Source organism: Bemisia tabaci, chromosome 7, assembly GCF_918797505.1.
Source record: "Bemisia tabaci chromosome 7, PGI_BMITA_v3".
Classification (NCBI taxonomy): Eukaryota; Metazoa; Arthropoda; class Insecta; order Hemiptera; family Aleyrodidae; genus Bemisia; species Bemisia tabaci.
In genome coordinates, this window is record NC_092799.1 from 38,616,631 (window position 1) to 38,638,740 (window position 22,110).

Consider the following 22,110-nt stretch of genomic DNA (forward strand, 5'->3'; position numbering starts at 1 on the left):
ATTCTTTTTTCGATTTTTCCTCCTATGTCTATGGCTTACGAACTTAATTTCCGATTTTCAGGACTAAAACCGACATTGATCATTGACCAACACCCTTCCTTGAAATAAAAAATAATGGAAAAAAACCTCTGCTTGACCTCGAGCCAGCACCAAATACATGACAGGGCCAATGAGGAAACAGATGACTTTCATTCAGCTTACAATTCCGTCCATTAAAGAGAGCAATTCGCGACCGAACGAAACGAGGGGAGAGGTACTCATCTACATCGCGAAAACTAAATTTTATGGCTATGCAAATTCCTGAAAATTTATCAAGAGTTTGTTAAGGATTTCACGTAATGAGGACACGAGGAGAGTTGCAATTACAATTTAACTGACACCTTTGTACTGACAACCAACATTTTTCTTCCACATTCAAGTGTATTGACCTTTTTTTATGCAATATGCGGCTCAAATTGGGATTTGCTCACACCTTCATGATGACATCACCCAAATTGAGGTAGCTGCTTCTACTGTTTTTCTTCGTGACGTAGAATTTGCATGCTACTCTACTGCAGTTCTACCTTATATTATTATTTGTCATTTCAGCAACATTGTTACAGATCTGTGGACTTGCTACAAAGGGTGACAAATGTTCCATTCGCAAACAGATATAATTCGTATTTCCAATCGAATCCAGCAAGTTCTCCTTGCTTGCACAGGAAACGACCGACGTTTTCGAAGAAATCTCATTACAAGAGCATAAATAACGCACGGAATTCGAGACCTTTATACATAATGAGACAGAGCCGACAGCTTTATGGTTACCGTCGGTTAGGACACTACTCCTCTCGGACCGAAATTTAAACATTATTCGGAGACTGCCTCAATTATAATCTACGATTCGTCCGAGACACTTTTGGTTCGGTGCCAAAAAAAGTGCTCCATTAGAGGAGCTTCGCCTAATTTATTCTCCGGATATTCCCGTCAAAATCAGTTTTAACCACTGAATGTGAAATTTTCATTGATTGCGAGGTCAAAATCCATCAGCAGAGAGAAGAAAGCACCGGGTAAAACCTTTTCTGAAGATCCTTCATTCTTTGATTCCCTATTGAACAATTTTGAGTTCATTTTTCGATGTTTCTAAAAGAGGCATTGAACTGTTCAATGGTTTCCTTTCGCCTTTTCCTTTCTTTTTTTATTCTTTTCGAAAGAACCCTCAAATATCCTGTCATTGAGAGCATTCACACTGCACACCTTTGGTGTGAATTTTCAATCGCAAATCGACTTACGATTTTGATGTCGCAGAGCAAAATCGTGGGTAGCCACCAAGCAACTTAGATGCACAAGACTTAAACTTACATCAATGCACTTAGATTTGCGAAAACGCTGCGAAGATAAGATTAAGTTAACATGCCTGCCTTTCTCAATGTTGACACTGCAGTTAATAAAGTTCAAAAATAGTTTTGAGTGGGCTTAAAGAGTGTCGATACCCACTAGAGTTCAAGAGCAGCCAAGAAGCTGACATGATATGAAAAAAAAATCCTTAAAATAAATGCGAATAATTGGCTATTAGTCTATGCGTGTATTTTACACACTGAAAAAAGTAATAGGTCTACTTGATGTTTCACACAGTGATACTATTAATGTAAAATCTGACTCGTAGTAGAATTCACCAGAACTCATGTGATACGTACCATAATATGGTAAATGCTACTGTGGAGTCTGGTGTTTATTACGATATTCATATCACTGTGTCAGAAAATCTACCATATTTTTTTCTCAGTGCATCCATCGGTACCAACATTTTCAGTGGATATAAGACTATTCTGAAAAACTTGGGAACATTGTTCTTTTAAAATTTTAAAAGACATTCGTTCTCAACTCAATCTGATTCACTTCAACATGACCACGGAAAGTTGGTAATAATGGACTGTTCATGAGCGTTATAACTTATAAGCAAAGAAAAATCGTTATGGCAACCCTGACAAACATGGAAGAAAGCGCATCCATGCCGGAGCTGCAGGCACTGATGCGCGAACACACGTAAACGTCTAATTTTCGGTGTTCGCCTGTTCGGGGGCCCGAAAAGTCGTAATTTATGCCTTGTTGGGCCAAATTGGACCATCCAAGGGGGCGAAATGATTCATGCGTCGCCCAAAACACGCGGAGAGCCACGCGCTTCTTCATCGGTGTCACTGGCCTGCGGACCAATCGTAGCTCATCCACGGAGCGCTTACTTCCGCCATGTTGTCATTTTGATGCAAGGATTTACTGACTTTCTCTCCATTTACACCTATGGTGAAGGATCGATTCTTGTTGGTACACCCGGCCTCTCCGAAAATCGATTATTTACCATAGGTTTAAACTGAAAGGAAACAGTGTTGACAACTCCACTGGAAAAAAACACATTGGATCTAGAGTCCAGACTCTTAAAAACATCGATAAGAAAAAGTATTCTTGATTCAATCAGAATCTAGCTTAAATCAAGGACCAAGCCTCTTAATTTAAGCGGATTTCGATTTGATTCAAGCAAAAATCCGATTGAATCAAGAGTATTTTTTCTTGTCAATGTTTTCAAGAGTCTGGACTCTAGATCCACTATGTTTTTTCCCAGTGTTTCTAATGTGAATTTGCAACTTTCAGTTGACCTCCTTGCCTACTAATTTTGTCAACAATTTGAATGAAAACAATATTCAAGATTTTGATTTATTCTCCTCCACTGGAAAAAAACAGTCGCTTAGATCTAGAGTCCAGACTCTTAAAAACATCGATAAGAAAAAATACTCTTGATTCAATCGGACTTTTTGCTTGAAAAAAAAAGGAAATTCGCCTAAATCAAGAGGCTTGGCTCTTCGATTCAAGGAAAAGTCGGATTGAATCGCGAGTATTTTTTCTTGTCAATGTTATTAAAAGTCTGGACTCTAGATCCAGGCAACTTTTTTTTCCAGTGTCGATGAAAGCATGTTGTACGACATGTATTCGTCGTTCCCCTCGCGAAAGAACGTAACTAGATTTCAGTGTTGCCAAATTTCCCCTCGCAAATTGCATTTCTACCAGGAGAATCTTGGGCTATTCTAACTGGAAATTTCACAGATTTTTCTTCTGATCTCATGCCAAATTCAGACAAATTTTGGACAGTAATTGCACAAGTACATTTGCGTAAAAAATTGAATTGTTTGAGTCAATTTTCCAACTTTGGAATGGAGTTACGTTCCTTCGTCGGAGGAACGACGTATTGTAACCATATTGTGATACGGTTCGTCTGATAAGACGGACCATACGAACGGATTCCAAGTTGCAAGATCAATCGCGAATACGGTCATAAGTGCAGTTGCGCAACGCTTGCCGAAATGCGCGCCTACATAACCTTGCAATGTCGGGGCGTCCAGACGGAGCCAGGCCGCTTCCCGATAATCTTAATCTTATGCGCGGAGGGCACGGCGAATATAAGGGGGGGATGGGGGGGGAGACTGATCAAAACAAGAGCAAAGCTACTCACTGCTAGTAATTACCGGTCGGGTGGATTGAGTCGTGTATGCAAATGAGAATTGTTTTAATTTCGAGGGTTGGGACGCGACGAATGGGACGCGAGTGGGCGCTGATGGCTTCGTTAAATCGTTGTCGCGGTACCTCGACTCCGGGTATTTGCGATCAGACCTGAGGGAACGGTGAGACGTCACTGCCTGATCGGGCGCGAAATCCGGAGGTTTCCACGCGGAGGATGGGCTGAAATCGCGAGAGCTCGGTCGCTATTCGGACTACATTTTACAATTAGGAACTATAATAACGTGCATGTATCATTATGTTCCCTATGTACATAAGTGTATCTACGGATAGGCCACATATTTTAGTTCCTAAATACGAAATATAGTCCAGTTTTGGTTCCATCTTTGGAGTGGACTCTTCGGCAGGGTACCAAATTAAGGTCTAATATACGAGTTTTCTTGCGACGAATTTTTCCGTAGGATACGTATGCGATAAAAGCCTTACAAATTTCTGAAGTAACTCATGCATATAAGTCAGAAAGTAATGTTCTTGTTTACGTCAATTCACATTTCTCGCTTGGAAGAAACCAAAGTCTCCTTGAGTTGAATCCAGACTAATTTCGATATGTTTTACGATGGAATAATTTTCCTAAGCAAGGCTTTTTCCCTTTTTTTATGGACCAGATTAGAGGTGCCATGTATCAGAGAAGGAAAATGAATGAGACAAAGTTCCAGATATTATATTCTTTTCAATGACTACTTTGACCTACATTGTAAATGATTTCTACACGAGCAGGATGTTTGAATGTTGTATGTATAATGCACACAATAAATGTGAATTTCTCATTCGTGGATTAAATTTGAAAAGTGTTGTCTGAGACTCTGTATACTTCCTAAAAATCTGAATTTGTTTTCAGAGATTACTTTCTATTAATATTTTGGTCAATTTGTTGCCTCGTTGGTTACAAGTTCGGATCGGACGAAACAGAGCAAATATTTTTAAACACTGTGTATGATAACACCGTATATACTATGAGCTAAACGACCGGATCCGATTGACTTTTGTTGATCAGATTTTTAGCTGCAACTTGGCATCACCCTGACATCCCATCTGTCTTAAATAAATATTTACTTGACCGCATGCGAAGGGAGTGCCGCGAGTTTTCACGCGCAGCAGACAGTGTCGACGAAAATCCGTCAACGCTTCGCCAGATGATACACGTATCGATATTGACAATCTGATCTTTGCGGGGGCTTTCTCGAGAGCCCAAGTTGCCAAAACGCACCAGCACAAGCATATCGTGACGTGTGTCACAGAAGCACTTGGTGGTCAAAAGTTCTCTTAGATGAATAAAGAGGTGAATTCAAGCTAGCGAGGGCGTGAAAAAAAGAAAAGCATTTTGAACCCGACGGGTCGGCTATTTTATACACATGTTATTCTAATGATTAGGCAATGAAGAGAAGCCAATTTTTCACCATTTCAGGGTCAGAAATTATTATCAAATTTATCCGCAAGGTTGATTATGGCTCTCATGATTAGTTTGGGTGCTTGCATGAAAACTCATTGAAAGTAATTATACTGACTTTAAAAGTGCACACTTGGACTATAGATAAAATAAAAATGCTGTTCTTATAATTACTACTGAAGGGTACAGATAATTAGGAGGTTCATCAATAAATGGTGTAGATTAATAGGTCTTAATCTTTTTTAGTTTAATGACAATACAAAAGCATCATCGAAATCAAGGTTAAAAAATTTAGTTTTACAACTTTTCTATTTTTTAAAGTGGCTGGAAAAAGTCTGGAGTTCCATGGAGGAATTTTTTTCATTTTCAAGTTGTTTAACTTTATGACCAGAATAATATCATAGATACTCATAATTCCCAGTTTTTCAAGTTTTCCAGGATGGTGGCTGGGTAAGTTTTCTTCTCTTCACGAAAACAGCGCCTTTTAGGTTCACTGATCTTCTCCAAACATTCCATTTCTTTCGACGGTTGAAGAGGAACGCCGGAAAAGTATTTTTAACAAAGGAGTTTTTCAAAGGCTAACTCATATTCATGCTGTCCCACAAAAATATACTTCTGCGTAGAAAAATACATTGGACATTCTTCTCGAGTTTCGACTGAATTTTCTCATTTTCTCCAGTATTTTTCACGTTTGTGCGGCGAAAGGAGAAACGCGCATGTGACTCGTGTTGAAAATGGCAGCTTTACCGGTGGCAACAGACAATAAAAACGATAACAGAAAAGTTCAGTCGCCAGTTTTGACAAGATCGACGCTGCAGAAAACTGCCCCCGGCCAAACAGCTCAGAAGCTGCCGCACAAACCACGCAGACGCGCCGGTTTACCGTCGGCTGATGAGGTTCAGACGATCATTCAACAAATTGTCGCCGCGCGCTGAGCCTAACAAATTAAGTATCGGATTTCGGGGCCTTTTATCTTCTAAATTCGATCCGAATGGTTTTTTAAGTAAAACGACGGTGCGACAGGCGATGACGTTAATGGAAACAGTCAGCGACTCGAACGCACGAGTAGGAAAGATAGACAACCCGCTCGGTTCAGATCGTCGCACGATCCAAGTCAGACATATCTCTACGTTGCCATATCATATCAGCTTAATTTTGGCCAAATTTTAGACACCACATTGAATTTTTATTTTTATCGTCTTTGTTGATGCCTTTGAACTTTGGGTAGAAATAACCACGAGAAAAGAGTACGAGAGATGTACACTCTATATATTCTTGATAAATATATCCCGGCAGTAAATAATATACTGCCCATATTTTGGACGGGTAAAAGTTTCAAAAAAAAGTTTTTTCTGTAGTTCAAACAAACACGCATAATACTTATTAAAAAAAAAAAAAACAGTAGCCGAGCGAGACTATTTTCAGAGCTCTTCACAAATTCATAAACCGTGTATTTTGTTTCATCTTCAAATAAGTAATCATTATGGGCGAATAAATTTTTCTACTAAGAGCGCTACTCAGAAGTAGTACTAAATATCAGTAATCTACGTGATGGAAAGAAGCGTTTCGTACTTAGTCGTTTAGGTATAGAAGAAGACAAGTATGTGAGTTCTTGTGTTACTATCAGTTACAATTGGAATTGACACAAAAATCAACTCAAATATTTTGTTGATTTCTGTACGGTTTCCGTTGAATTTACAGTGCAAAAAATGACGGAAAACTTTAAAATTAACCGAGAACGTGGGTAACTCTGTGTTCCAGTTACCATACGAACCAAACTTTTGTGCTATTTTTCATCTCAGGTACTTCCCTCCCGGCTACTTACACAAGATCGAGAAAAAACTTTCTCTGCGCGTTTTAATCAATCTAAAAGTGCAATAAACGTGTAATATATATACAATCGCATCTAGAAATTAGAAACCGTGGAACTTCTCGAACTGTCGGCAACTCGCTCGGGGCCCGAAGCGGGAAACGGATTTATTGGCGTGACAACGGAGCCGGCCGGAGCCGCGGCGTTGTCGTGCGCAGGCGCAGAGGCGCTCCACTTGTCATTGGTCCGGATCCCGGCGGGACACCCACGAAGATCTCATTGATATCTTCATCGTTTGCCCGAGCCGCAATATTGATACGGAGGAGATCGCTACATCTGAAAGATGGCTCCATGGTGATGCCTCACCGCGGAGTAGAATCAAATAAGTTTTGCTCTTGGAGCCATCGTTTTTTAAAAAAGTAACTTTAGTTATTTTAAGACTTCAGCATGTTTTCTGAAGTCCTCATACTCTATGAAAGTCGATTTTAATAGTGGTCAATCTTCGTTTTCAACAAAAATTTTTTTTTGGCCTCTTTATCACTGGAAGTTAAATTTTTTGTCCGTACCGTAGACCAACTAAACAGGCTTGTTTTTCCATCAATACGTGCAATAATAATACCGTTTTAAGTTTTTTTGCACTCATTGAGCTATATTCTTGTAGAAGAATAAAACAAAATACCCTTCAAAGTTTTTACTTTCAAAATTTAGCCCCCAAATTGCTCTAAAGTCCGATTTCTAGAATTTTGCGCCATCATTTTTCTCCTAAGAAAGCCAGGAAATGTATTTAAACGCTTAATTTTAATTAATTTCTTTAGAACTAACTTAGAAGATGTGGTAGACAACTTTTTTAAAGAATTTCTACAGGTATGCTCTTCTTGAAGCTACAAATTGTACAATTTTTTACTGGTCTACGGTACGGACAAACGGGCTACGGTAAGGACGAAGAGGCATTCGTAAATATTACTGTATGCAAGGGCCGATTTATAAAGAACTGAAATTCATTGGGGAACAAACTGCTAAGTTATAGCATAGCTTATAAGTGCCACTTTCATAAATTATTACAGGCAATAAAGGTAAAAAGAGTAAGTAAATGTAAATCAGTATTTCAAAATAATGAACTGCTTTTGTTTTAAAGTAAACGCATTAAATAATTAGGGACAAATCTTAGAAGCTGAGTTCTTAAAACAAGCTTGACGACGTTAGAACGTTTTAGGTGCACTTTAACAAAAAAAGAAAGGAAACAAAAAGGTAACTTTATCGAAAATGTGGTCACAAATCACCTTAAATAAATATTTAAAGGACAATAAGAAAAAAATAAGTTAGATATTAACGAGTAAATATTAAACGAATAAATTGCTATGAACTTCAGACGAAAAAGAGGACTCAAAGTTCTAAAAGAAAAATGAAAAAAATAAAAAGATGGCGATCCTTATGCAATCATCGAAAAAAAAGCCTCCTTCTTCTAAGTCGCGTCGTACTAAAAAAAATACGTCTCTCTCTTTTTTTTTTTTTTAATTCCAAATTTTGGTGATAGATAAAATAAAGTAAAGTGGGATGATCTATCAAACAGCGCACCGATTTTTGGATGACTTTCGCATTTTGTCCGTACTTACCGTAGACCCGGCCGCATCGCGCGTGAGCTACGGGCTACAGTACCGGACGGCTACGGGCTACGGTACGGACGGCTACGGTGCGGACAAATCGTGTGATTATTGGCAACGGTGCTCGGGCATATTCACGCATGTGGTTGAAATTCTGGATTTGAGGTTAGGATATCAGAGCGTATCAAAATATACCAAAATTCGAGAGTTTGAAGTGATTTATGCATTAAAAAGGTAGGTATACGGTAAGGACATCCTAGATGGTCGTTAAACTAGAAACTCACAAAAAACGGTCAAAATTTACCTTTTCATTCTGGTTTTTTTCCTCCCTCGGCTACAACGTGCACGACAGTTACGAAAACACAAAAAAAAGTAAACAAAGTTCTTCAGTGCTCCACGTTAGCGGACGAAATGATGCTGAAAACAGGGGCTACGGTACAGGACGCGAATTTCGCAGACAAGGCTGCTTGACGCAAAGACGGTCAATATTTTCACTTATTTGGATGAATATAACTGAAAATAATAAGTTAGGTACAAGTTGAGTGTGAATTTACAGCAGAAGTGGAAGTATTTAGATGCAAGATGATGGTTGCGAAGCGTTAAAGTTGCGCACTTGAGTCGCAGACAGGCTACGGTACAGGACATTTCAGCTGTTTAGGGCCAAAATTCTGATATTAAATGGCAAAAACTGCCTAAAGCTATGTTGGGACCTGATTAAGCGTAAAATTTTGAACAAATTTAAAGAAAAAAAAGGTCAGATTTTTCCATTTTGAAGGGCTAAAAAGTCGGGAGACATGGTAGAGCAAAACTTATTTGATTCTACTCCGCGGTGATCTGTTCTCTATCCGAGCCATTCTGGGTGGGAGCGCCGTTGACGCCGCTTCGACGTAGCGCCGCCGATGTATTCTGTCGTGCTGGGGAGAAACGACGTAAGTGCATTTGAGGTTGCTTAAATTCATTTTGGTTACCCTTGGTTAACAGGTTCAAATCCGCTTCTGACGTTCGGTTGAGGACGCAGTTGAAATCGGAGGGAGAGATGCAGCGAAAGGATAAGATGATGAAAAGGAGGTAGAGATTAAAAAAAGGGGCAGAATGAGAAGAATGGAAGAAAATTAAGAAAATGAGAGGAGAAATAAGAAGAAATAGAGAAGAAGTGGCGGAGGGAGACGAGGAAGAAAAAAAAGAAGGAATATGTTAGCCGTAGTAGTGGTAGTGGTAGTAGTAGAAGTAGTAGTAGTAGTAGTAGTAGTTGTAATAGTAGTAGTAGTAGTTGTTGTAATAGTAGTAGTAGTGGAGTAGTAGTAGTAGTAGTAGTAGTAGTAGTAGTAGTAGTAGTAATAGTAATAGTAGTAGTGGAATAGTAGTAGTAGTAATGCACGTTTATTTTAAAGTGAAGCCATAGAGACTGTGGTCATTAACACCTCTGTAGTTAAGTCAAAATAGAGAAATACTTATAAAAAGAAGAAAGATAAGAAGGTGAGTAAGAAGCAAAAGCATCATTTTCAGGCATCAATGCCTTAAATCGACACGACTTCGGCTCTATCGATAAACATCGATGCACTTTGCGTGCAGTAAGTCAAAACGCCTTCAGCGTTTTGGATATGCAATACGGACATCCATCGAGTACGTATAGTTGTATCGAGGCGCCGGCATCGAGTCGTTCCAGTGTGCATTGACGAAGATTGGTGTGCACGTTGCGTCGCGCGTTGTAAATCAAAACGCCTTCAGCGTTTTGGATATGCAATACGGACATCCATCGAGTACGTATAGTTGTATTGTATCACGGCGCTGGCAACGAATCGGCCTCGTGTGCATCGCCATCGACGAAAATTGGTGCGCACGTTGTGTGCCGTAATAATTTCAAAGAAAATACTGTCAAAAAGTTTGATTGCGGTGAATTCATTTTTAATCAAAAAGAAGCCAAAGTCCGAAGGTTCATAAGGCGTTTTACCGTAGCACGGCGAAGAACTTCGTTCTTATGTTATTCCGGTGCAATCTGACAAGGAACATTGTCGTTGGCCAGCTTCGTGCTTTGATTTCTCATGGCCCGGAAAGATCCCGTTTTGTTTTGATTTCTATTCGACAGCTCCCACATGCCGCCGCCACCGCGCCGTCAATCGGTTTGGCATGATCCTGGCGCTCGTTCGGAGACTAGGACAACTTTGATTTTCTCCGATTCCGAGTTTTATCCGGGCGACGCGTGCCAAAAACGAGCCTGGAAATGGCACAATGCGAATGTTCAAATTCATCCGATGCGGAACAAGGCACTATCGTGTCGACTTCACGGACTGCGCTCAAAGCTCGCCACGAAAGTTAGACCCCACGCATTGGGTTAAAGCTGACCATTCACGAAGCATTGCCGCACTATGCTGCCGTGCTAAGGAAAAACGCCGTATGAACCTTCAGGCGTTGCCACATTTCCTTTGGTATATCACGAATTCTCGGGAAAATTTTTACATATTTTTCCTCCAATTTTTCAGATAATTTTGTTCGCAATTTCACCTAAAGCTCCTGATAATTTCAAGGAAGAATATTCATAACTTTCTTCAAAAATAACTATTTTCTGGGAGGAAATTTGGCAACTCTCGAATGTTTATACAGCGTTCTTCCTTAGCACGGCAGTATGGATGAACACCGTAAGAGCCTTCAGACTTTGGAAAATTTCCTTCCACAAATCACAGATTTTCAGGAAAATTTGTGAATATTTTCTAACGATTTTTCCAATGAACTTTATTCGCAATTTAATTTACAATATCTGAAGATTTTATGAAAACATATTTACACCTTCACTCTAAAATACACAATTCGTCGCTAGAGACTTGGCAGCATTCGAATGTTCATACGGCGTTTTTCCCTAGCACAGCAGTATTGGCTTTCATTCAAGATGTACTGTAAAGATATCGAGTATGATACTTCAATGAATTTATCTGTGTGCATCAATAAACCCCTGAATTTGAGGCGGTGGGTATTTTGATCCGGATGTCACGGAATTGTATACTCGCCATTTTGAAGGCGATTTCCGCACGCTCGTCAAAAGAATGATGTTTTATCGTGGTTCACAAATGCTTCTTTCGGCTTAGTGAAGTATGAGTGACAGTTAGTAAGGAAATTTTGGAGGGCTATTTTGTTGTCGAGTCATTCCAGCATATAAACTGAAGAGATTCACATTTCGAGGGCTAAGAGCTGCTCAGAGTCCATGAATTTTTCAGCTAATTAAGGAAATATAAAAATATGGAGAGAAAAACACGATAGACAAAGCATTTATAGGGTGTTGCGATGTAATTTTATGTATTGCTCAATGGCAATTATATAATTTTACATAAATATTAAATCTTTTCCAGACTTCTCTTCAGAAAAACCAACGAAATTTTTTCAGCATAATTTTTTTTTTAAAATAGGTTTTGTAAAACTTTGAAAATGACAAAATTCCGGGATTACAGTCACAAGCTTCGAATACTTTCTGATCCGCGATTGAGGCAGACTGCAAAAAAGTTCAACCATAGAATCATGAGGTAAAATATTTTACTTCACTTTTGTATTCCTAAGCTAGGAAAATCTGAATCCTTCTAGCTGAGCTCTGGCTGATTAATTTCCATCACTACCTATCCGAAACTCAAGGTGCAACTGGTTGCTTATCTCCAAGCTTAAAAGAGTGACAGTATAACTCCAGTGAAATCACAATAAAGCCTTTCCGTCCTTTTTACGGCTAAACCTATGGGTTTATTAACTGGTAATGGCGCATATGCGTCAAAGGAAAGAAGGCACAGGTATAGTAGTAATGATAAAAATAAAATAAAACTAAACCCCACGTGCTCAGCGGTAGAATATTCTATCAAACTAATGAAAATCGTCGTATGACCACTTGGATGTTGCCAAATTTTCCCAGGAAAAATATGTACTTTGAAGAAGTTTTTTCCCTATATCTTTTCAGATCAAATTACGAATATAACTCAACAAAAAATTGGAACAAAAATATTCACATGTTTCCCAGAAATCTCACATTTTATTGCGAGAAATCTAGCAACGTCTCAAAGCTCATACGGCGTTCTTCCTCAGCATCGAGAGCCGCAGTCACTCGGAAGTAATTACTTTGCATTTCGTCGCGTGATGTGCAAAGCTGTCCCGTATTTATCGCGAGCGAAACGTAAAAAAAAAGGTCGATTCATAAAACGGGGCCAACGGACCCACAAGGAGTCATCGCACCCACACGAAACACTCCGCGAGGAATGACCCCTCGCTACCGATGCTGAAACCCAACGATTCCATTCTAGGATGAGCCGTGGGCTCCATCAGAGCGCTCGTATATCACGGCTAATCAGGGAATATACATGAGAGGTATTAGCATCGACCATTTGTAACTTATGGTTCCACGTCTGCGGAAATGGCTCCGTTGGGCCGGTCCGAGGACTCAAGGAGGAAGACCGAATAATCAGAGTGAAGGTGAACGCTCCCGGGGGTTGACACTGGGACCATTTCGTCCGCTGTTGCCAAAATTTACATTAAATGGTGGCAATATATGAGAAAATCTATGAAATTTTGAGAAATCTGACAACGAGAGTGAGGTCATTTAAATGCTTTTGTTATCGATTAAATTCGCTCCTCACGCGCGAATTTTGCGACGCTGCCGATCGGAGGGGTAAAATTTCAAATTTTAGTGATCGTCGAATAGAAGAAGAGACCATGGTGCAGAAAATATCAAGATTGAGATGTTGGGATCGTGTTTGGAAAAGTATTTTACACAGTTTTTTGCACTCAAAATGACTTGGAAATATGAGACCCATTGAAATTATGCAGCTTTGAAGTTGGGCGTGAGCAAAGTTCAGAAGTAGTTTTGAAAAAAAGAAGCACTTAAATGTTGTAGGCTGTTAGGTTTGGGGCTCCTGACTGCCGAGGGGCGAGGTGACTCCACACAAGCTTATGGCATCAAAATAAGCTAAGCGTGTCAGAATTTGGTGCTGAGTCCTACTCATAGTGTTTTCCATCAAAACCTGAATTTCGAAAAATATAAAATTCTCTTGAAAGGAATAAAACTGATTCAAGTAAATATTTGCGAGTCGCTCAATTCGCCGCCCGGCTGACAAAAATGCGTAGTTACCAACTAAAATGAGCCCGGAAATGCATTGAATTGTGAGGGCAACAGGGTTTATTGCAAATTGTAGTTACGCCCTTGTGTAAGGAGAGCGACAAAGTATGGTTCACAGAAAAAAATAAAATTTCTGATTTAACAATTTTGTAGTGTGAAAAAGTGTCCGATATGTTTCAATGCAGATTTTACGATTAAAAAATTCTAATTTAATCACCCTCGTGAGAAAATTAGCGTTCCACTATTGTAAAATGTACATTTAAAACATCTCGGACATACTTTTCAATAATTTAATTGTTAGATCAGCAATTCATTTTTTTACGTGTTCCGCATAATTTTTGATCACAAATAGTTAACGCAAACGGCCTCAGAGCCGGCTGGTGATTCAGGAGGCAAATCTTCGACTTGAAAGGTTGGCAACTCGGGGAGGTTGCAATTTGCAGGAACTGCAACCGGGAGTGCTATCGTATGCGCACGGCAGTGGCGGTGGCGGCAGGAGAGGAGATAGCGGGCGAATTTATGGCCCGATCGCGTATCTGACGTCCAGTCCCCTCGTCCACGTCCGTGTCCAGTGGTGTTACTGCCCCTGCAAATTGGTCCGAAGAGTCGGGGCAAATTGCGCCGCACGCAACAGCAACAGCTCCACTCCCGCTGACCCCCTGAACCTGCTCCTGCTAGCTATGCCACAATTACCACACCACCGAATGATGAACGCTTTCCCGGGAAGCACAGGGTGATCTTAATAACGCGCGCTCGTGATGGACGAAAAGGATCCTGTGTCTGCTGAATTTGAACGATAACTATTCGAACACAGCTGTCGCGGGGTTGCATACTCACTACTTTGAAGGAAATTTTACACGCGCGACTGCACAGACATAATAATGCGCTGGGATACAGTTTGAATGCTAAAACTGCGTTCGGTGCATCATTGATGGCTCCAGAGAGGCCTTAAGAATAAGGGCACTCTGGAAAAAAAACACATTGGATCTAGAGTCCAGACCCTTGAAAACATTGACAAGAAAAAATATTCTTGATTCAATCGGATTTTCGCTTGAATCAAAACGAAATCCGCTTACATTAAGAGGCTTGGTTCTTGATTTAAGCTAGATTCTGATTGAATGTAGAGTACTTTTTCTTGTCAATGTTTTTAAGAGTCTGGACTCTAGATCCAATGTGTTTTTTTTTTTTTTTTCCAGTGCAGATTTTGGCGATGCTGAGACGGAAGTCTAAAGAAATTTTATTAAAGAAAAAACCTTCACCGAGATGACCTTTTTCGCATATTCTGCTCAATATTTATAAAATAATTGAGTGTTAAAAATTGACATATTTTATCTCATTTACTGAAATGCTTTTTAGTATGTTCACTACTCATTCCTAGGTTATGAAATACCAGCAAAAATTAAGGAGGCACAAGCGTTGAGCAACAACTTGTACATGACAAAAATATTTCTGCAAAATTCTGCGAGACATTTGAACGGGACTGATTCTAAAACCTTGATTCATACTTATATTTTTTGAATAATGAGCGAAGAAATGGCGCATCGCTCCCTGGGTTTCATGAGCACCTTGTGCAATCACGAATAAATGCACAGGTAAAACATCCTCATGAACACAATTTGTCTGGGTGTGGGTTGCTAATTCACGGCACTAATTCAGAGGTAAATTGGCTTCTGCAGTTAACACTATTCCAATTCCACCGCGCCGGCCGCCCTTTTCATCTTGGCACCTGGATCAACAGCGCAGTGGCGTGGCGTTCTTTTCGATTTATCGATTGATATGTCATTTAAACCTATGGGAAAGGATCGATAAACAGGGTGTTCGCAACAAACTCCTTAACAATCGATTCTTTACCACATTTTCAAATAGGGAAATATCGATAATCGATCATTCACGCCTCGCAACCGAAACAGCGTGCGCTTCCTAATGGTTTCATTAAGCATCCCACCCGACTGAAGATGCCTTCAATTCGTTATCTGATCCGCTCGCAAAGAAGACCGCGAATATGATTCCGGCGAAGTAATTATTTGATCACGACTTTGAACTACCCCCACGGACTCAAAGCCGACACGGTAGGGAATGATTCGATCAAATAAGAGAGGGAAAAACAACGGAAAAAAAGTAAATTTTAACCCAAGGCTGTAGGTAAAAGTATCGAATTTGTAACATGGAACAGCAATATGTTGACTGCACACTGCAAAAAAAAAAAAACACATCGGATCTAGAGTCCAGACTCTTGACAAAAAACATTGACAAGAAAAAATACTCTTGATTCAATTAGAATCTAGTTTAAATCAAGAACCAAGCCTCTTAATTTAAGCGGATTTCGTTTTGATTCAAGCAAAAATCCGATTGAATCAAGAGTATTTTTTCTTGTCAATGTTTTCAAGAGTCTGGACTCTAAATCCAATGTGTTTTTTTTTTCCAGTGCAATATACCTCCGTTAAGACCTTCTCCAAGGGTGAGTATGTTTCAATCCCTTTCGGACTAAAAGGTATTTTTTTCTGCTTTCCGATTTTCTCCATTTTCAGCGAATTTACCTGATAAGTGGCATCACCTCGTCGTCACCACTACCGATGTCCACCCCGAAATTGTGTCGAAAGGTGCTACTGTCCACTGCCCCGCTCGCACTGGGCACAACCCCTCAATGATAACACACGAATTAGTCTACGGATGATTTGTGGCCGAAATTCACACATTTATACCCCATGGTCCATCCATGGTGGATTTTGTCACCCATGATCATCAGTGATGCCAGACTGCGTCGAAAGTCATACTTAGCACGGTGATATCGTAATAAAACGCGATAAATAAATTCGGAAAGAGTGCAAAAAGGCAACACGCCTACTATTACTCCGCGAGGACCCGTTTGGTCCGCAATTGATTAGGGCTTTCGATAAGGATCCGATGAGCAGCGCCTTCTGTCGCGGTTTCGCCGATGTCCTCTTATCAACTATTTATCGGCTCTGTCTGGACTCGTGGCTTCCGATCGGAGGGATCCCCAGGGAGCAGATGCGATACCCCCCCCCCCCCCCCTCCTCGCTGGCACCGCGGACGCCCGACAGATGGCCGACCCGGGGAAAGACCATTACAGAGGTGTCTCTTTCATTGGCGGGAAGATTGTTGTAAATTTTGGGAATTTCGAACGTCATACAGCCATGACCACGCCACGGTAAAATTCTGAGCTGAAGGGTCGTACTTACAGTCGTCCCTAAAAAAGCTTTTTCCTGGGACGGTCCCATTTGGTTTGTTTAAATTTTGGGAATTTCGAATGGCATACAGCCATGACCACGCCACGGTGAAATTCTGAGCCGAAGGGTCGTACTTACAGTCGTCCCTAAAAAAGCTTTTTCCTGGGACGGTCCCATTTGGTTTACATCATGATTCAGGGAGGTTTCAAGAAGGCTTCGAAGAAGCATTTGCAAAAATCTGATAAAATTCAGCAGTATCACTTCGAAAATGGGTCCTAGAAATGCACTGTAATGATTTATCACCACAAAAAATACAAACTACGAGAGAAAATATTTTATGAGCATTATTGCTTTTACTTTAAGGTAGGCTCGCACCTACCTTAAAGTTTTTAAAAATCACAGAATTTCAATATCCTGTATCCTTAAGTAGCTAGTCTAATGTGGAATGACTCATTTGTCGAACAGTGCAAATATAAACAATTCACTGTCTTCTGACTGGATAAAAGTGGTAGATACACTTACTACGTAAAAATCCATAAATCAACTGATTAACGAAAAAAAAAGATAATGCTGCCACTGCGACGGGAATAAGAACGTAAAAACTCGCGTCCAGTCTAATTCAATTAACGACTAAAACAACTAAGCCGAAGCTAAAAAGGAGGGAATTTTAGGACGTTGCCACGAGGGTGCGTAAAAATTAGTGATTGAAGATTAACGCAGGTCCAAACATGGTATTGCGGCAGTGGCGCGGCGTGCTTTGCGATATATCGAATGATCTGTCATTTGAACCTATGGAAAGGGATCGATAAACAGGATGTTCGCAACGAACACCTCAATAATCGATTCTTTACTACAGCTTCAAATGGAGAGATATCGATAATCGATTATTCACGCCACGCCACAGTATTGCGGTGGAAAGAAGAGGCAACCCGGGTGGTTCAGTGGCGCTGGAAATGGTGAGGCCGCGATGTAGGGCGCTTTTGCAATCACGGTGTTTCCGTTCGTCGTCGATGACAGAAACAACGGTTGAGGGCGCGAACGAACAGGCCCGCGGGTGAGTCGATCGTTAATCTTCATTCATTTGCCCAATAAGTCTCAACCTCGGGCTAGGCGCAGATCCTACCCTAATCCTTCCGTATCGTCAACGCCCTACCGACCAAGTTGCAAAATTTAGCGCTGCTCGCAGTGGCACTTGATTGAAAATGGGTCACTTCTAACTGGATCAGTGTAGGTGGAAAACAGGAAACACGTGGAAATTGGGATACGTCCTTACGTCAGTGGGACGACAGTTTAATGGTGCTCTTAACGTTAAAAAAGCAATCAACCCATTTACTTTATGAAAACTTAGAAAAGTACCTGATAATGAATTTAAAACCGAATTTTAGACATTTTCTTAATACTCTCGTCTTTGATTTGAAAAGAGGCATACAAATCTGGCAGTAAACTTATTCTACTTCAATATTAAACTGCTTTGAAAGTAAACTCGAATGAAAGTTCAAAACTTTTTTACGCCTTCACTGATGTCACTGGGAATAAAAAGGGGCCGAAAAAAGCCTAGCCATTCTATGAATCCAGACATATCGACTCCGGCCTTCGATAGTGCTTTTATTCTTACATGGCTTTCTGAGTATGTAAAATTTAAAAAAATTTAAAAACTTTTAAATACTACATACTCAACCACTTGTATAATGATTTAAACTCCTGGAACATTTTCTCATCAGCTTTCTGACCCTTCACGAACATTGGCCGATCGAAAAATGAAGTATTTTTGTGCGGCTGTAGACAACCCTGATACGGTCGCGTTTCTCAATTAGTCTATTTTAACACCATCAAGCGTTAACACACACTAAAGAGAGAAATCGAGCGAAAAGACAGACGACCCCCGGTCCGCCACCGTTGGGGAGACAGTGGCGCGAATGTTTAATTCACCGATGATGCACATCGAGGGGGGGGGGGGTTGGGGAGGGGATTGGGTAGGGCAAGGTCCGTGAACTGTTTACGACCAAAAGTCATTGCCCTCACGAAGCTACCCCCGAGCGTCGAGGGGTGAAAACGGGGGTGCGCGGGTGGGAATGGCCGCCTCACGCGCACCTGAGGGGGATGGTCGAGGGCTGTACGCAGCCCTATGCAAACACCCTGTTCTGAATGAATTAACTAATGACACACCATTAGGGAGTAGCGTCTGCCTTCGAGGTATCTACTTTTCACAGAGGAAGGGAAAACGAATGGGTATTAGGTTTGAGCTAAAAAAAAGGCATATAGAAAAGAGAAATATCTTTTTGTATAGAAAAGGGTAACCGAATTCTTTGAGCTCCATCCCTTCGATAAATTTATGCTTGCTCAGCTCTAGAGACTTCTAAAAAGTAATTCTCACAACTAAAATCATTACATACTGCCTCAGATACTTAGGTTTTATTGTTTCTGTGAGAAAATGGGGGTGCGATCCGCATTCAAATCAGTGAGAACGAAAACAGCACACCAACTAGAAAAAATGAAAATAATCGACACACACAAAACTGCATATTAGGTGAAGAAGTTAGTCTGAAAAGATTTTTGGTGCCTAAAAGCAAGTAGTTAAGGAAACTTTAAAGGTCCAAGTTGAAACAGATACGGTATAACTTCAATGACCTCTATGAAAATTGTCTGTTCTTAGTGAAAAGTGAGCATTTTCGAAGTACCGAGTTGGTGCATGTGTTTTCGTTCTCACTGATTCAATTATCAAGAGATATTTGTTCTCAGATATTCAGATTTAATTTTTGGGGGGCCTAAAAGGGGCAACTGTCACTGGTAGGAGACTTTGTTCTAGAATGCTTATTTGGATTACGTCTGATTAAAAGATTTTCCGCAGTCCCTAATTCCAAAGCCTATGTCCATGAACCAATAAGCTTCCCCATCCCCAAGCCTAATATTCTCAAAAGCTATGAGTCTACTCTCCAAAAAAATTCGTCTCTACAATGGCATATGTGCCTCTTGACTTAGTTTCCGGTAATTGAGGAAGGCTTTACTAAAAAGTCGTTATACTGATCCCTACTTCGGAAAAAGGACGATGAAAAAAAACATGATCTAAGGTAAATCCATCACAAAACTAGGTATGTAAGGAAGCCACGTGTTGTTAGCGAGCGTGGCTATTCTCTTAGAAGCATTTGCGAGCGAAGAGAACTTGTTCATCAGAAAAGCGATAATATTTACCCGACAGCCTCAAGGTTAAAAGGGGGAGCTCATAAAACTGCCGGTATCTGCTGCAGCGCCGTCACAGTAAAAACCGTTTAGAATAGGACGAGATCGAAAAGTTACCTGGCACGCAACTTTGTGGGGTGATATCTCAAAGCACTCGACAAACATTGTATGCGACTTGAGCCGCGGTTAGTGCAATTGAGCGTATGCATTCAGTAATTAATAACGTAAGTACGCTCACGCGAACACGGCAGCACTTGGTGTAAAGTTCATAAAGCAGCTGCTTCAGTCTTACCGGCTTTTAAATGGATCTGTGAGGCGTCCAGTTTTGCAGACGTAAAAATATGCGGTTTAAATGTATGGTTCAGGTGCAGTGTTCGAAACTCACCAGGAGCCATGTGGCGCAGCAAGCCCGATTTTTAGGCGCCATTGAAGATTTTTTAGGGGCTAAATTGACTTTATGCCTATATATTACGGCGCATTCAGTGAAAAGTTAGACGCAAGATGTTTTCGTAACGGAACTAGTGAGTAGCTGTAATTTGGGGAAGACAAAAGCACTAAGAATGAAATCTTGAAGAATACAAAAAGCAAGCTTTCACTGGTAGTGCTGGAAATTCTGAGTTTCTTCAATTCAAATAGATTTGTTTTTCTTTCTTTAAGTGACTTCCTGTGAAAATCCAGATTTTTAGGGGCCACGTTGGCGCAGAGCCTTCGTTTTTTAGGCACCATGGCCGATTTTTTAGGCGCATCTGGCGCGTTGGCGCCTGTGAGTTTCGAACACTGTTCAGGAACCTGTAATCAAACTCCTCGATGACAAAGGTGCCGGTACTGCAATTTCGCTGAAAATTCTGATTTTTCTCATTATTTTCTTCAAACAAATCTTTCTTCGATTGCTGATTCATGGAGTGGATCAATTTGAGCAGCTTGGAAGACAAGGTGCATGCGTGCAGTTTTTGAAAAAATTGAGATATTCATGATTTCAAGTAACACTAGTCTTCATGCGTATTCTGTGAAAAATTCGCTCCCAAATTTTAATTTTCAGTGCCCCGAAAAGAAATTGAAGTTGATTTAAAATTCTGGATGTAAAAAAAGTGCGCGAGAGCTTAGAAAATGCTGAATTACCGGCTACAGCACTTACTTTAACAATGCCAAGATGTAAAACTAACTGTTGTGGCCGGTAATTCAGCATCTTGTAAGTTCGCGCACACTTTTTTCACATCCAGAATGTGAAATCAACTTCACTTTTTTTAGGCGCATCAAAAATTCAGTTTAAACTTCCTTTCCGCCATAGGGATCCATGTAATTTCGAAACTTCAAACACGTGTGTTTCTCGAAATAGCCAAAACTGCACTAATGCGCCTTGTCCTCCAAGACTCTTAATTACGATGTTTCTTAGAATGGTGCTAAAAATATAGCCCGCCTAAAAATTTGAGTCGCCTCATATAACGCCGGTTCTGAGATATGATGTCCAAAAAATTGTAATATCAATTGGAATCAAAGGGCCGACAACCGGTTGTCCCAGGCTATCTCGAAATGACCAAGAAGGAGGTGGGTTCTATTCTGCACTGAGGGCACTGATAAAATGGAATTGTTAGTAGTCTAGATTAGGCTGGCAAGCTGTTGATCATTCAATGGATCATCGACCCACTATCATTTTCGCGATGTCTGCATTGCGCTCGCTTCCAGAGGCGGTTGTCATACGCTCGCCAATTAGACAGCGAATCGCAAGAGAGATAAAAATTCCTCGTTACCCGACTGTTGGCCCCGTTTTAATTAGCCTCAATAGGGTATTCCACCTATCGATGTATCGAATGGGAGCTCACCGTAATTCGTCGCGAGGAGAATCGAATCAAACATCGACACATCTCGCAGGGTGCCTCGAGGGACCAGCAAGTTCCATGCGACATCTGCTCAATTTATGACGTCATGATGGCCAATCAGCAAATCGTGCAGATTTCGAAGAGACAAGTGGGTCACCATGATTGCTGATTTGTCCGATTTGTTGCATTTGGGGCTGAGAACGACGGAAATCATGAATTATGTGTCTCAGTCAAAGATCGAAGGTTTATTTGCATTTGATCGCGTTAGGAATGCAGACTGAGAAAGGAAGTTTAAGGGACCGGGGGCGAAGAGGAAGGTTCGGTCCAGTTTGGTCAGGAGATTAGCGGTAGCGGATCAAGTGACACATTGATTGTGGATCGAACTGAAATGCACGCTTATTTTCTCTCTTTGCCTCCCTTCTCTTACCTACAAATGAAAATCTATCTGTTGAGTATCTTTTGAAAATTTGAAAAAACTGAAAATAATTTAAAAAATACAGA

At 40.6% G+C, this 22,110-nt stretch overlaps 1 protein-coding gene across 4 annotated transcripts in view; it reads right to left on the reverse strand.

Moving 5' to 3' along the window:
• LOC109044113 (protein amalgam) overlaps positions 1–22,110 on the reverse strand; it is a 381,462-nt gene that overhangs the window by 35,689 nt on the left and 323,663 nt on the right. The window lies entirely within an intron of this gene.